Source organism: Nannobrachium achirus, assembly GCF_963921795.1.
Source record: "Nannobrachium achirus genome assembly, chromosome: 17".
In the NCBI taxonomy this organism is placed as follows: Eukaryota; Metazoa; Chordata; class Actinopteri; order Myctophiformes; family Myctophidae; genus Nannobrachium; species Nannobrachium achirus.
This window is the reverse complement of record NC_137824.1, coordinates 17,633,287-17,646,569: the sequence shown is the minus strand read 5'-3', so window position 1 is coordinate 17,646,569 and position 13,283 is coordinate 17,633,287.

Here is a 13,283-nt window from a genome sequence, read left to right as displayed (position 1 = left end):
AAAAAGCAAGCCATCTCCAACGTGATGTTCTGCATACTAACGACGGGAAAAACAGCCTAGCACATAAAACACTTAAAAGTTTGCTTTAATTCCCACTAATTGCTGTTTATTTTTTGAGTTTGTAACAACGAGGACTTAATCAACTTATGCAAGTCAATGACTGGAAGAACAGCGGAGTTGTCGTTAGCTTTTTAACGGTTCATGGTTTTGACACTTGCAGTCAAATGGAAACACTCAGTGCTTTTTAACACGTGGTGGAATAAGTGCTATTATTTTTCTTTGCTTAAGTGAAAGTAGCAATACCATAATATAGAAATTATGAATTTAATACAGGGGACCACAATGGAAACAAGCCGCCAAGGATTTTCTGTTATCCTTTTAGCAATGCGTGTGTAATTGTACTTGCTGTACTTTTTGCAACTTGTAAATCGATCTGTTACAAGGCTTGTTTGCAACAATTGCCATCAAAATAAGCTTACAGTAACAAAGTAAAAGTAACCAGCTGCGTTGTGGGCTTGTAGATCTGCTATTTTTTGGCAAAGAGATTTGGTAGAGAGTGAAAATAGACTGTATCAAGTACATTATTTACAGGTCTCGGCAAATAAAAGGTGATATGATCCCAGTACATGACGGAAGACGATTTCATAATAAATTTAAATCTACACAATACGATTATCGTGAGTATTTTTTATCACGATAAACGATAATAAGGATTATCGTCCCATCCCTAGTTGCACCTGTCGTTTTCCTCTGAAAGTTGGCACCTCAACATAGTTGCAGTCTACTTTTAAAACATTGTCTGTAGCTCCAAACCGGCATCACACGCATCATCATAATTTAGATATTCATGGACGAGGGAGTCGTTCTGAGGACACGCAGAAACATCATCACCCAGACGTTGAGTTCAACACATTTCATTCTGCCCACAGAGCAGCCCTCTGCTTTCATAAAATATCAAGAATTAACGAAAAACACAAAGGGAAAAAAGCATTTCTCATCCAAGGTAACGCCGGCACACAAACCGCCGCCGCTTAACAAAAAAGCCTCGACGACGACACCCAACAACACACAATACGCCTCGCGGTTTTTTAATAGCCGCCTTCTTAAAGCTAAATGGCTTTTTGAAATCTGCCGGAATACAAAACACTCCCGACAACGCTAATGGATTGGACCTCTTAATCTATTTAGGCCTAGAATTATTTAATGCTTTAACTATAAAAAAAAAAATAGCAGATATACAAGCTCACAGCGCGGCACTGTTCTGCTATTTTTGAAAAATCGTGAAAATGTGTGCAAGTTTTTCAATATTATATTTTTCAAAGCAAACTCAAATCTCTGCTTCTGGGGGTCCCTGGAACAACACATTTTGAGATGGGTGTCTGCGGACAAATAAATGTAATTTTGGGGGTCCTTGACAAGAAAAGGTTTGAGAACCACTGATTTAGAGGAAGGATTTTGAAGTCGGGTCAAAGATATTCAAAGACTTGCACATTGTCATGATTTTTCAAAAATAGCAGATCTACAAGCTCGCAGCGCGGCACTCGGTGCCGCGCTGTGAGCTTGTATATCTGCTATTTTTCAATAGTTAAAGCGTAAAATATTGGTTAAAGTGGTTAAATCTAACACGTCTCAGGCGCGTTCCCGGTCTTTGAGAGTTAAAGTAACAATCCCAGTTCTCTCAAATTGTTATCTGGCCCCGTGCTCCATTTGCTGTATTCAGCCGGTAGAAGCATCATTCTTTTGGTGACAGACGTATTGATTCGCAGACAGAACCCTGCTCTAAATATCGCTCCTCTCTCTCAATAGACCACGCACAAAGGCAGCTCTCTGGATGAGCACAATGCTGCGTTCAATGATCGCCTGGTGCAACCCGCAACAAGAAACCCCAAAGATTGTCTGCTTCTTTCTGTGCCACAGTTTCGCATCACTCTGAGAGAGCTATTCAGAGGTGTCTGTTGTCCTCTTGTCTGGAAACTGAAGAGACAAACATGTACTGTCAACCTGTGTCAAGGCCCCGGTTTGTTACCAGAGACAAAATGAACAAGAAATAAACATCAAATATTAATAAACCACTATCTACATGGAGCACAAGTATTAATCAGACAAAACTCTAACTCATAACATCTAAATGCTATAACCCCAAACTGAATCTTTTCCTTAGTTGTAAAAGTCCAATATGTTGAACCTTACAACATACTGTATATTGTCGGACAAAAACTCATCTCTAAACTTTTGATGTTTGTTTTCTTCGTAAACGAATGCCCTATTTGATCATACTTACAGTGTAACACAAAAGTAGCAGATCCACAAGCTCAAAACGCGGTATGAAGCGACGTGTTTTGAGTTTATCTGCTACCGTTGCCATTTTTTAAGTTGAATCCTGGAAGTACGTTTTGCGTATATAAGGTTTCCACCCAACGGACGATAGATGACCACTTTCAACATTGTGTACCTAATTTGAGCATACTGTATGTCATTTACCACTTAATCACAATACTTAGCATTATTATGGGCAACATCAAATATCTTTGCAGATCTGCTACTTTTGGCAAACGCCCTCCCCCACATAATGGGGATGCTAGGGTTCAAGTGATTAAAGGTGAAAGTTGTAGCCGACCTACAAGTTGAACTTGTAGATCGGGGCAATTTTGGGGCTATTCATCACACGGCGCGGTAATGTAGGGCTTAAGTGTTTATAATGTAAGATAATGATTAACACAAGATATCCGAGACGAGACTTGTGACCTCACATCACACCAACCCTCCCCCCTTCCCCCCATCCACGGCTAATAAGTCTTAAAATGGCTCTTATTTCCATACTTTGGGGAGATTTGATTACTCGCCATTTTCCAGCTCATTAACTTATTTAGACCGGGAACGCTTATATCTGTGTCATCACTTTAACCATTATTTTATGCTTTTAACTATTGAAAAATAGCAGATCTACAAGCTCGCAGCGCGGCACCGAGTGCCGCGCTGCGAGCTTGTAGATCTGCTATTTTTTTTTTAAATCGTGAACACTTGTGCAAGTTCTATTCTTTAAGTGTCTTCTAAATCCTTCTAGGGTTTTTGAAAAACGCATGTTTCCATGTCAGTGGTGCTCAAACCTTTTCATGTCAAGGGCCCCCAAAATTACATGTATTTGGCTGCGGACCCCCCCCCCCCCATCTCTAAATATCATGTATCAGGGACCCCCCAGAAGCAAATATTTGAGTTACAAATGCACAAATTTTCCACGACACGCTGTGAGCTTGTATATCTGCTGTTTTTCACTAGCTAAAGCATGACATATAATTCCAGGCCTAAATGGCTTAATGAGGAGTTATGCCGCCTTTGTAATGAATGTGTCCAGGTTGGAAACCTGATCGAGTTTCCCCTGCCCTGGACGGCCCTGGCCTGGCCTGCCTGGCTGCCTCTGAGTGCCTTTTAGATGATTGCCTTCACCTCTGCGGTTTTGGTCTTACTGGTGAGGCAGGGACCATCAGCCAGCGGGACAACAAATGGAGCAGCAAAATGGGAATTCTAGCGCATGAACCCGATTACAAATGGATTTTTTTGTAATGCTATACAAAAAGGGCACGGAGAAGGAGGGGGGGGGGGGGGGAGGGGCGGGCGAGGGGGGGGGGGGGCAGGAGGCGGTGAATAATAAGCTGAGACACGTTGCTGAGATGTGCATCCGAGGTGATGTTTTGACTGATGGGGAAAATGCTTGAATGAAACGAGACGTGACATGTTGGATATTTGATTGCGTACAGAGAAAAGAATTATGATCAAAAAAGGTGGAACAAAGGCGCCTGCGGGCATGAATAGTGAAAAGCAAGGATCGTCAAAAAAATAAGAAAAACACGGGCCTGATAGGGGTTTGTTAGCCAACTCGGCGTGCTAGCCCACTTATCGCAATGCCTCTCCTGTGCGGTGCGCACTGCGAGCCCCCGACGTTCTCACACAAGTGACAAATTTAGACGTCGTGGAATGCTTTTGCCGGGATGCAGCACGAATCCTCAAAATCTGGTAGTATTCATTCCACGCCAGATGTGAGACGTATTATAAGCAACATGGAGTCAGCGTCTCAATACTGGGATCCATTCACTGTGATTAGCCATCATTCAGGGTTTATTGTCTCTAACAGGGGTGGGAGAAGCACTTTGATATATCGTCACTGTCGGGCGGAAACCTCGCAACTCCAAGTTTCAAATTTGTACTTTAAAGTAAAGCCCTGCTTCAGCTTAGTGAAAATAGCTGATCCCGCGAGGCCTTGTGTGCTTTTTGTAGATCGGCTATTTTCACTATTTTTCCCCAGACAACAACGATATATATATATTGTAATTGTGTACTGTATAAGTACAAGTAGCAATACCACAATGTAGAAAATACAAGTAGAAGTCCTTCAAAGCATACCGATTTCCCCGCACATTGATGGTGGCTGCAAGGCCAATAGAACTAATATGAAAGAAAGTAGAGCCCCACACACCATTTTCCAGGCAAAGGATTGACTATTATTCCGACATCAGGTCAGCATGGGACCTCATGATGATCCTGTGAGATCGAAACGTTGTCGCAATAATAACAGCAAAATCCATTGCCTGGAAAATGTTGTGCGGGCTCTACTCTACCTCCTTTACAAGTAAAAGTCCTGTATTCAAAATGCTACTTTAAAGGCCCACTTCACCTCTGGGACAACCCTATCTTATTTTATTGTTGTTTGGGACACGATCAACACAATCCTGAGTTATGTTTTGTGTTCAATCTGTGTTTTTAGATATTTTGGTATTTCAGCATGTACTAGTGATGCATTTTGCATCATAAGTGATGCGTTTTGCATCATATGATGCAAAATGCATCATTAGTACATGCTGAAATACTAAAATATCTCAAAAAACTGATTGAACACAAAAAATAACTCAGGATTGTGTTGATCGTGTCCCAAACAACAATAAAATAAGATCGGGTTGTCCCAGAGGTGAAGTGGCCCTTTAAGTAAAAGTGCCAAAGTACTGGCATCTAAATATACTTAATGTACTCAAGTAAAAGCACTCTAGCTAGCAGATCTACAGCTTGTAAATTGGCTACTTTCAAATATATAGTATATAGTATGAAATAGGACTTAATTTTTGTAATAATAATAATCTAAATCTGCAGAGTAACTAGCAACTTAAGTTGTCAAATAAGTGTAGTGGAGTAAAGAATAATACAATATTTGCCTCTGAGATGTAGTGGTGAAGAAGTATTATGAAGTATAATGAGAACCACTATTATAGGCATACTGTATACTGTATATAGGCATATTAGAACACTAATATGCTGAAAAGATAATCAAATGAATTTCACATGACAATATTATATTTGTGGGCTATACATAATATAGGATAGGCCCCATGCCATGGTATGCACCCCATGCCGGATTGTCTTGTGTACAACTTACTGTCTATAAATAGACATAGTAAAGCGTATTCTGCATGTAAACGGAAGGTATATACAGGAAACATTCATGCAGAATGTCACACTTATAAGGAGGAACTGACTTCAACCACATAAAGTCTGCCTGGTTTCTAATCAGCCTCACTGACACACACGGACACACGGACAGTAAGACCGCACAGAGAGACAGAGGAATTGAGAGACCGCTCAACAAGACTTTTACTGAGACAGACAGAGAAACAGCTCAGAGACAGACAAACAGACAGACAGACAGACAGACACCAAAACAGATACGGTTCAGATCAGAATGTCTGGGGTCAAAGGGATTCAACTGGTTTTCATTCTGCTGCTTGGAGTTGACAACACCATACAGGACCGAGTCCGCCTGTACAAGAGATCTGGAGATACTGTCAGTCTGCCATCTAACGTGTTACCTGGACATACTGGCTGTGGGTCAACTACGTGGATTTATGTCGGAAAAGACAACCTAGTTGTTACTGTGGCTTATCTTGGTGAGATGAAAAGTAATCTACACCAATCTAAAGCAAGCAGAATGAGTTTGGAGTTCAACTGCTCTCTGATTGTTAAAAATGTCACAGCTGAAGATGCTGGTGCTTATAACTGTCAACAATGGAATGGGACACACAAAATTGGAGAAAACAAACAGGTCCATCTGTTTGTACTGGACATCACTAGAGAAAACAGTGAGACTGGACAGACACTGACATGTTCTCTGTTTGGACCCGATAGGAGCTGTATTCGTCACACTCCGAGCTGGATGAATGAGGACGGTACCCTGATAACAGACAACTCTCAGAGCCATGGATGTTCTATCACTCTGACCAGCAGCCAACATGACCTGACCATTGACAACAAGTTCAAATGTCAGGTGAGTTATGATGGAAACATGAAGATAGACATTGTCATACCAGGAGACGTGAAGACACCGAGCCAACCAACCAAGCCTCCACCTGATCCTCCCACCAGAGCACCACCTAAAGCTACGACTCACACCTCCACCCACCCTACTGTTACTACTACGCCCGCCTCCATCACCAAACAAACAGGTAGGTGAGGGGAGTTACAGTAACTAACTCATGGTATCTGAGTCTATACTTTACAACTGACCCCAAACAGGGTTAGGGGTTAGATGTCTTGAGACAGATTTTGTTTAAAAAAAGAAAAAGAAAACTTGTTTAAATCAATCTATAATTTGTGCGTTTGCCTACCACACTGCACAACTAACTAGAAGCAGTGCTCTTCCGAGCACAGGTCTCCACCAGGCCAGGAGTCCTGGTGGTGCTACTGTATAATAGGCCAATGTAAAAAGGGTGGCATGTGTTCTTCACCTTAGATCTTTCATGGCAATCCTGCAAACTTTGGAAGCCAATATTAGCCAATCAGGATGGAATATGAAATAGCAGACGGATCGGACTTGATCACATGACTATAGAGATACTGTGTACCGATTTGCGTGATTTTTGGATAAAATCTCAAGGAGTAATATCCAAAAATGTGTTTTACATAAGTCGGCCCAAAGGTGGCGCTATAAAATGCTGATGTGAAAAATGCAGGGCAAAGGTTTATCCTTAGCCTCTAGGGAGTGCGCTTACAAAGTTTGAAACTGATCGGTGGAGTTATAAGTAAAACCACAAATCGGCCTGTTATAGCGCCACCATGAGGCTGATTTAAAAAAAATTAAGTGGCATTTCTTCTTCGACCTAGTGGGAACGTGTGTGCGCGATTTCATGATGATTGCACTTTGCGTTTGGGATTTGAGGCATTTTGTTCCAAACGGCTCAATCCTACAAACTTTGGAAGCCAATCTTAGCCAATCAGGATGGAATATGCAAAATCGGACAGATCCGTGTCGATCACATGACTGTCGAGATACTGCCTACCGATTTGTAGGATTTTTGGACAAAATCTGTAAGAGTAGTGCACCGAAATGTGTTTTGCGAACATCGGCCACTAGGTGGCGCTAGAAAAGGCCCATTTGAAAAATTTAGGGCAGAGGTTCTAGATTGGCATCCAGGGAGTGTGTGTGCTCACTTTGGCAGCGTCCGGGCCAACGGCAACTGAGATTAGGTGCTCACAAACTGCGAGGACGCACGGACGGACGGACGGACGGACGCACGCACGGACGGACGGAGGGGAAAACATACTCTCCCCCATGCCTTCGGCTGGTGGAGACAATTAGTCAACTAAAACTAAAACATTTCAGATGACTAAAATATGACTATTAAACTAAATGTTATTCAAAATACTATGACTAAAACCAAATCAACTCTGACAACGTTGTACCCATTGTCAGAGAACCCTAATCCGACTGAATTCATGGTGAGCAGCACACTCCCTCGAACGGTTCTTGAGATACAGGCGGCAGAGATGTGCGTACTGGGACTCTTTAATTTCTGTGTAGCCCAGGTCCCACCTAAACCCTAACATTTAACTTCAGTCTAACCTAACCCTAACTTCACAGAAAGTACGTCTAAACCTAACCTCAAAACCCTTTCCATCTGGGCACACCGGGGAAAAAGACTCTCTCTAAGTTTACTAGGCTCTATGCACAGCAGCCATATTGGAATGAAATTGGGCCTCCTTCTTACGTCCTTCACAAGTGTTACCAATGATAAAGAAGGCTCAATTCCAATGAGCGTAGCACAGTGGTTCTCAACCTTTTTAATTTCAAGGACCTGTAATTTCAAGGAGTGTACATAAGGGTCCATTTGGTGCCATTTGTACATTTTCAGAGTTACACACCTGTAAGGGGCCATTAGGAACCCCCTCACGGTACCATGAGGTAGAGGTCTGCGCGGGACTGATTTTTTGATCCCGCTCCCGCATCATTTCTGACCACTCCCGCCCGCCACCGCAATGATTTTATTTTTGACCGCCCGCAGACAATTCCTCTCCGCCGCTCCCACCCGCGACAAACAAATGATGTGAATTTTGACCGGACTCCCGCGGCGCACAGTACCGCAGCACGTCCAACAGCCTCCCTCCCAAGAAGGCACATTGAATTGAGAATCAAAACCATTACCAAACAAAAAAGTGTGCCGTGTGCGCCATGCGAGGAGCATATTTGTGACGGACTGACGGTGGGTGAGAACAAATGAGAGAAAGAGAGAGAGAGGGAGAGGGCGAGCGAGGGAGCCACGGCACGGAGTGAGAGAGCAAGAGGCGAGAGAGAGAGAGAGAGATTGAGAACTTGGCGGAGAGAAAGAGAGACTCCAGTCCACGTACTGTATCAATGTGGGTGCGTTGTCCTCACTCAGCAGGGGGAATTGCGTTCTCTATTCACATCTTGACTTACTAAAGAAGGCACGTTGACGTTTGTATATAATCCATTGAGATCCAAAACCAACAGGACTAGTGTACGTGCGCGAGAGAGGAGCATTTGTGAGGTTGTTAACAGAGGTAAAGTGTTTATATTGCGATTGGACATAGGCGATGGGACTATATTATAATAAATAGTTGTTATTTAGGCTAAATAGTGAGTGACAATGCCGCCGCAAATATCTGCCCACCGGTTAGCCGTTAACAGACGAGAAAGGGAGGGAGGGGGAGTTAGAGCGAGAGAAAGAGAAAGTCCACGGCTCCACGCTGTAGGTGCATGCGTTCTCCTCAGGCGCTCAGCAGGGGAAATTACATTCTCTACATATTCACATCTTGCTAAAGTATAGATAAAAGCTTCTACCACTTTTTCGAGTCACGTGTTCAAATACTGGATTCTGATTGGCTAAATTCCGGAGGTTATGAGAGGACAACTGCCGCAAAGTTGTGTGTCCGAGATCAATGCGCCTCAGTGTACATCCGGGGACTTCAGGAGGTAGTCCCCCAACCAACAAATGAAGGTCGCAGCGGTCCTATGTTTACTAACGTGCGTACTATCGTCGCCGATTTATTTGGATCCAATGCAATCCGCCAACTTTAAAGCCCCTTTTCTCTGAACCTATGCCTTTCTGGAAGCGAACAGCCTCTATTTACGGCCGGAACGGTGCTTTTAACTGACGTTAGCTTAGCTGTAAGCTAGACGCATGGATTAGTATGGAGTTGGCGCCATCTGTTGGTGAGTAGAAGATGTTGTTGGTGGAACTATCTGCTGTCTCGCGGAAGTTTTATAGGCAATAATGATTGTAACTTAAGATCCTTGCAAGTTACAACTATGTGTTTTCTTTCATGTATACGGGAAAAAGTGGTAGAAAAGCTATTTACCACTCGGGGTCGGACATTATGCTCTCATAATGTCCTGAGTGAGTGTGTTATCGGACTCGGCTGCGCCTCGTCCGATAACACCCTCACTGCGGACATTATGAGAGCATAATGTCCTCTCACTCGGGGTAAATTGCTTACTTATTGCGGGAGAGTGCGGGATTTTGCGGCGCCCGCCGAGTTCATTTTGACCGCATGTCCCTGCCCGCAGGGATTAAACTACCGCCCGCGCCGCAATATATGGTGACGGGTCCTGCAGGTCCCGCGGGAGCGCGCTCCCGATGCAGGGCTCTACCATGAGGGTCCCTGGACCTCACTTTGAGACCCAATGGAACAGAGCCTTCATTAGTATCATTGGTAACACCTGTGAAGGTAGTAAGGAAGTCTAGTGTCAAAGTGTAACAATTGACCCTCTTCTCCTCAGTCACCGTGGTGATCATTGTGGTGGGTGTGGTCGTAGCCATGGCAACAGCACTGGTCATCTTCTTCCTGGTCAAGAAGAAGAACATGCCCACCCACAATGTCATTCCCCTGACCTCAACCAATCAGAGCGCAGCAGCAGCGAGCCAACCCGGTCCATCGGCCAATCAGAACGACCCTGAGGATAGCCTGACCTACGCATCTGTCGTCCACACCAATCAGACGAGGGCTGCGGTGGGGGGAGGAGCCAAGACACACGATGATGATGACGATGATGGTGAGGTGACCTACTCAACCGTCAAACCTTGTTCTTAAAACCAGTGGTCAGGGGACCCCCAGGGATCCTTGAGGGGGGTTCCAAAGTGCCAAAGTTAATATAGCATCAAAATCTGTCACTTTATACGTAACCTGGGTACCAGCCTGCTACGCTATGTTCTGTGGATTTGTTTTGTCACTTCGCTACTCAGTCTGGCCATGATTCAGTTGACTCGTATTTCCAAAAGTCAGTTGTGACCAGAGTTGAGGGTAACACAATTACTGCTCTTCCTAAAAAGTAACAAGTAATGTAACGGCACTACTCCTCCTTAATTGAGTTATCACATTACAGTCACTGGTGAAACGCTTTTGTCGTTACTTGCGTTACTATGACCCCCCCTATGTCCTCCTTATTAGGATGAAGAATGTGCTAATATATCGCATACGTAAGGTTATGTTATATTAAGTGGCAAATTACGAGACAATGCATCCGGCAAGTTATGGAGTAACGCAAAAGTAATTAAGTAGTGTAACTAATTACTTTCGCCAGAGAGTAATCAAGTAAAGTAAGGCATTACTTTTTTCAAAAGTAATGTGTAATGTATTACTATTTTGAGTAACGGACCCCAACTCTGCTTGTGACGTAGGCGACGTTGTTGCTGATTGGATGTTGTTCCTGTATATAAAGCAATAAAATAACATGAAAAGACAATTCAAATTGTAAGTATTTTTTGTTTTCACTCTGCGCTATGTGCCTTTGTATTGTCCTGTGCATCATCTATCTATAAATGCGACAAATCTCTGTCTGTTTGTTTGTAATCCGCGTATCTCGAGAACCGTTCGTCCCACCGGCTTCAGATTCGGCACGCGCGTTCCCCGCCGCCGCGAGGAGTGCAGTGCCGGTCCTCGACCCGACCCGACTCGCGGTTTTCCGAAACCGGCGCGAAACGTTCGGAATCTCCTTACGCGGAGCTGATTGTTGACATCAGGCTGTTCCTGAGGAAATCGGCACAATCACTGACTCATTGTGACATCACTTCATAAAAGGCTCTGACATCACGTACGCCAGGAGTCAACAAAAAATCTCTGTGAATGTGTATGTATGTATGTGAATCTCGAGAACCGTTCTTCCCACCGGCACGCGCGTTCTCCAGATATGGGCATAAAATGAATCCCCGAATGCGGAGCTGATGTCTGACATCAGAGTTTTCCGCAACCGGTACTGTGTGTGCAGAGATCTCCATATATGGGCATAAGGGGACAATGGCAAACAGATGGTCAAAACGGGTCCTATGACAACAGGTATATTGGGGTTTGCATTAAAGGGTGGGGACAAAGGCTAACAGAAGGCAAACAGATGGTCAAAACGGGTCCTATGACAACAGGTATATTGGGGTTTGCATTAAAGGGTGGGGACAAAGGCTAACAGATGGTCAAAACGGGTCCTATGACAACAGGTATATTGGGGTTTGCATTAAAGGGTGGGGCATTCATGGGGTCCGCTCCAAAAAAAGAAAATAAAAGAGACAAAGACAAACATAAGACAAGCGACAAAGCGTGGGACTGGGAGGATGACTTGAATGATGCAGATTTAAGCAGGCTGTGTATTCTGCTTAAAGAAGAAACAAACAAAAAGCGACAGAGATCTCATATATGGGCATAAAATGGACGCAGATAAACAGATATCTCCATATACGGGCATAAAGGGACACAGACAGACAGATACAGAATTCTCCATATATGGGCATAAAATGGACGCAAATAGACAGATATCTCCATATATGGGCATATGGGCATAAAATGGACCCAGAACTATATCTGCAGTGATCTCCATATATGGACATAAAATGGACGCCGACAGACAGACAGATACAGATATCTCCATATATGGGCATAAATGGACACAGGCAAACAGATGGTCAAAACGGGTCCTATGACAACAGGTATAATGGGGTTTGCATTAAAGGGCGGGGCATTCATTCCCTATTTACATCGTTCCCGAGTTGGCCAGGTCGCCGACTAGACACTCGGGCGGCCCAGCTTCTAGTCTATCTATAAATGCGACAAATCTCTGTCTGTTTGTTTGTAATCCGCGTATCTCGAGAACCGTTCGTCCCACCGGCTTCAGATTCGGCACGCGCGTTCCCCGCCGCCGCGAGGAGTGCAGTGCCAGGCCTCGACCCGACCCGACTCGCGGTTTTCCGAAACCGGCGCGAAACGTTCGGAATCTCCTTACGCGGAGCTGATTGTTGACATCAGGCTGTTCCTGAGGAAATCGGCACAATCGCTGACTCATTGTGACATCACTTCATAAAAGGCTCTGACATCACGTACGCCAGGAGTCAACAAAAAATCTCTGTGAATGTGTATGTATGTATGTGAATCTCGAGAACCGTTCTTCCCACCGGCACGCGCGTTCTCCAGATATGGGCATAAAATGAATCCCCGAATGCGGAGCTGATGTCTGACATCAGAGTTTTCCGCAACCGGTACTGTGTGTGCAGAGATCTCCATATATGGGCATAAGGGGACAATGGCAAACAGATGGTCAAAACGGGTCCTATGACAACAGGTATATTGGGGTTTGCATTAAAGGGTGGGGACAAAGGCTAACAGAAGGCAAACAGATGGTCAAAACGGTCCTATGACAACAGGTATATTGGGGTTTGCATTAAAGGGTGGGGACAAAGGCTAACAGATGGTCAAAACGGGTCCTATGACAACAGGTATATTGGGGTTTGCATTAAAGGGTGGGGCATTCATGGGGTCCGCTCCAAAAAAGAAAAGAAAAGAGACAAAGACAAACATAAGACAAGCGACAAAGCGTGGGACTGGGAGGATGACTTGAATGATGCAGATTTAAGCAGGCTGTGTATTCTGCTTAAAGAAGAAACAAACAAAAAGCGACAGAGATCTCATATATGGGCATAAAATGGACGCAGATAAACAGATATCTCCATATACGGGCATAAAGG